Source organism: Simochromis diagramma, unplaced genomic scaffold (genome assembly GCF_900408965.1).
Source record: "Simochromis diagramma unplaced genomic scaffold, fSimDia1.1 OVJJ01000545.1, whole genome shotgun sequence".
Classification (NCBI taxonomy): domain Eukaryota; kingdom Metazoa; phylum Chordata; class Actinopteri; order Cichliformes; family Cichlidae; genus Simochromis; species Simochromis diagramma.
In genome coordinates, this window is record NW_024387371.1 from 7084132 (window position 1) to 7088689 (window position 4558).

A 4558-nucleotide genomic window follows, 5' to 3' on the forward strand; every position below is an offset into this window, starting at 1 on the left:
AGTTAATCATCTTTGTGAAGGGGGAAAAACGTTGGGGCATAATGAAAAAGTGTTCATGGGATTTTACTCAGGCATTACAAATAAAAGGTGCTGTTAAAGGAAAAAGTTTGTCTTTTATTTTCATTTGTCTGAACTAATTTAGCCAAAAATGCCTTTCCTTGAGCCAAAATCTGTATTACTGATAACAAAATAAAGACCAACAAAACCAGGATATCCTGCTCCAGTCTTGTTTTTTTTCTTCACACAGTGAAGTAAAGGAAAGCTGCAAAAGGGAATTCATAACATTTACAATGGGCTCTTTAATAATAACAGATGCTGTTAATGTGGGTCTGAAACCAATATGTCCTCAAGATGGACTTCCAAAGCCACGTCTTGAAAACTTTGCCTCACACATTTGTGTTGTTTCATGCCCAATTAAACAATAACACCACCCAATTAAAATATAACTTTAATACCAAAAGACGAATTATTCCATTCATATTTTTTCTCAAATACTCAGAATAATCCATGATAATCTGAAATGCTTGCAGTACACCAACTAATGCAAACTGAATTGCAGCAATCTTTAAATCCATCTTCTCCACTTATCCTATTAAGCACTGCTGAACAGGTCATGAGACGAGAGGTGGGGTACACACTAGAAAGGTCACCAATCCATCACAGAGACAACCAGTCATGGTCACATTAGAGTCACCAGTTAACCCAATAAGCAGGTTCTTGGACTATGAGGGAGAACCTGCACAGGCAGATCAGCTGGTTCATTTAAACCCAAAACCACCCAACCAATCCACTTTTATTATTTTTGTGTTTTTAAAAATAGGAGCAAACTAGAAAATTGTCAAGTTGTGCTGTAAGAGTATTTTACCCACAGCTGCTGCAGTTACGTGTGCACCCAATCTTGTTTTGAAGTAATAAAAGATGTTTGCTGTACAATCATTCAACTCTGGAAAAAGGACAGTTCGAATAAATCATTAAAAGCTCCAAATGAAACTTTTAACAACAACGGTATATGAAATTTGGCTCCTCCCAGAGCCACAGACCATCATTCTGACACAGACCACAGATTTCTAGTTACTTCCATTAAATGAAAGTTTAGCTTCTCCAAAGAAAACACCAACAGACACGGATGTCATTTACTCCATCTGTTCTAGTGGTGACTGTGTAGGACATGTAGATCTGTTTTGTATGACAAGCTGTACGTATGTTTATGTTGGACTGCTGTGGGGACATGACTGTTGCTCTGCAGTTGTAACAACAGCAGGCTGTTTGCAATGCAACCTTTCATACTTTTTATTATGAGTTTTATCTACACAGTGCTGTAAAGAGTCAGAGGTCACTCCGGGGATGGTGATGCGGTTTCCCAGGGTTTTAACATCCGCTCCATTGTAGAGGGAGTGGGATTCTGGTTGCTCGGCTCTATGTCCACTTTTGTCACTCCGGGAACCTCCTTTCCCTCCTGAACCAGTTGCATCACCTCTGCAAAGGAGAGCTGCTTTGTCTCTGTGGGTTCAGAAGTTTCTGCTGTGAGTTCAGAGTCTGAATGTGACGACGCTGTCTGGTCCAGCTGCTCAACAGGGCAGCCTCTCACATCGGAAGAAGAGCTCCACTGTTTGTAGCCGGTTCGGTCGATGGGCTCGACAAACCTGTGAGGGGACAATGGGAAAAGAGGAATAGAGGTTTGTGTTTGATATTTTGTTTCTTTGGAAGGGTGGCATTAAAAAAAAAAAAAAAAAAAGTTTGGGCATGAAGGTAAATATCACAAAATGCTTTAACGCATTCACTGCTGATTATTGAGCTTAACAAGGTACAATGGAAAAGCAGAGCCTTGTATTCACTCGATTACCATCTTTAACCTTGGAAGTGTATCGTATCTGATATGAGTTTTTGAGACCTCTACGTCATTAGTGTGATTTTTTGTAACCCTAATCTCTTTGTATTTAAAAAAAAAAAAAAAAAAAAAAAAAGTGCTTTGGAAAATTGTAGTAAAAAAATACAAACTCATTTGTGCAAATAGATTTTTTTTTTTTTGTTAATTTCTTCTAAATCCATCAAAGGGTTCAATAAACACTCAGGTTAAAATTCTAGCAAATGTTTGATGACTCTGGCTTTAGAGGGTCAAGTAGAAACATGAGGTCCTCAAAGACACTTCTCCACTAAATCATTGGAGAGTTGCATTAACAAAACTAAACATGCTACTTGGGTAACACCAAATTAATTAGTCTGCAGTTTCTCAAGCACAGATGCAAACACTTCTCAGTTCCAGCTTCTCCAGTGCGAGGATGTCCTGCTTTTCTTTCATTTCTAATAATCCTGACATCAGAACTGCTTTGAATATTATTATTTATCTTAACCATGGAAATAATTCTGGTGATGCCGAGCTGGACAACGCATTCCTTCATTCCTTTTTAAAGAATGGCCCAGATTATTCGGTTTGACCACTTCTACAGTTTTAGCTCTCTCTGATAGGTTTATCTCGTCTTCCAGCCTAATGATGGCGTCTCTCACTTGGAAACTGACATCTCTTTGGGACTCTTATTTAAAAATGCAGCTATAAAAATACTAATTAAACACGTTGAATCAATATCAGATATTTTGTTCGCTTCATTTGTCATGAAATAAGACAACAGGCCTCATCAGGGCGACAGACTGCTTCTTAGTCAGTTGCCCAATTACAAATTGAGCCTTGGAAAATGGGGACTTTGCATAATTCAATAACAGCTAAAACTACAAAAAACAAACTTTGAATTAAAGCTGAAAGTCTGCAGTTGAGTCACATCTTGACTGACTTGTAATCCAATGTGAGGCGTACAGAGATAAAGGTAAAGTGCTGTATGTGCGCAGCTGGTTTATTCTGCCATTGATGTAAAATCCTAACCATGAAGCTGAAGCTGGGATGGAGCGCAAAACACTTTTCATTCTGTAATGTAGTAAACCAGAAAACAACATTTTTAACGTGAATCTCAAACGCTTTTACTTTCTCGTTTTTAATCAATCCAATCAGTGCACACTGGGGTGTAGATAAACACATAAATGATTAACCGGGTGATCCAGGTGTTTCCTACCTGTTGTAGAAGAACAGTTTCAGGTCCAGCAGGTCGGTTTCGGTTCTGTTTACGGACTTCAGACCGTCCACAAACCGCTGATCCGACTCAAAGTCAAACGAGTCAAACCGTGTAAAAACGAGCTCCATATTCACTCAGCATAACTGACTCTTCATCCTCAGCTGATCTAAAGTAACACTAAACACCTGCAGCTGCAGACCTGTCCGCCTCCGGTAACAACAAGCGTCCGCAAAGAGGGAACACATCCCGGCCAAAACAACAGGGCTATGAGCTGCAGCGCCCCTGCAGGTGAGGCTCAGTACTGCACCACAAAGTCAAAATGAGGGCGAAGGAAAGCTGGGAGAGGCGTTCCCATCATTTATTCAGGTACAAATGGTAGCAGTTACACAGTGCACATACAGAAGTGCTGTGAGATTAAAGCATTTTAACTCAACATGCAAATTTTTACCACTTTATTTGCTGTTAGGTTGTTAAATTAGGAATATGTGAACCAAATAGGAAGAAAAAAAACCTTAATACATATCTTTCACATTTAATCTAGGTAACTAAGAATAATCTGTAGTATAATATATGTAGACTATGATAAAAATGTAAAATGTACGCAAAATGTAAATGAGATTGGATGTTGGGCTGGCTGTGGCTCAAAGGTAAAGCAAGTCATCTACTACTTACTCTGCATGCCAAAGTAACCTTGGGCAATACACTTACCCTCAAATTGCTCCAGATGCATTCACTGGAGTCAGAATGTTAGCTAGAAAGCACTAAAAACTGCTGCAGGAACATAATGTGTAGTGAAGCAATGTGAATTCCCAGAGGAAAAAGTCAAGTAATCAAATTAGGTAAAACAAATTGGCAGGATATGAAGAATTTCTGAGACAAATCAATTGGAGTTTAGCAGGGTTGTTTTTTTGCACAGCTGGAAATGCATTTAAAAACTCAAATGCAGTTATTCTACCATTTGTTTTTTGCATTCTTTTTGAGTATTTTGTGTCTGGTGGATTACGTCTGAACTCTTTTGGGACGTAGCCGACACTGCTGTGTATGTACTGTGGGTAACAGAGGATGAACACATGTTGTTAGCAGAAATGTGACCCCCGTGTGATTGCGCACCTCCTCCTCTGCCCTGTCCTTGACCACCACCATCATTGGCCGGCTGCCAGCTGAAGGAGGAAGTGTTGCAGCTGATCTGCTCCAGGAAAGCCAGACCTGCTGCCGCTAACACACATTTTTATTTTTAAGTTATCTTTGATGAGCTCAGTTCAGTTTTTTTTAATGTGTCAATTAAAGAGAGAGGAACCGAGGTTGGGTCATGGTCCCGACAGGCGAGGAAATCTTATTATCATCTTAGCGGTTTTCTTTTTTGAGCATGTGACGTAACAACCAGCAGCCCTGCCCTGAAGGAGCCGGTTACTGCAGAGGCAACCAGTTTCTGAAGCTCAAATGAAACCAGGGTGAAATCAACACACGCACAAGATCACAATCAACTTGTTGTTTAT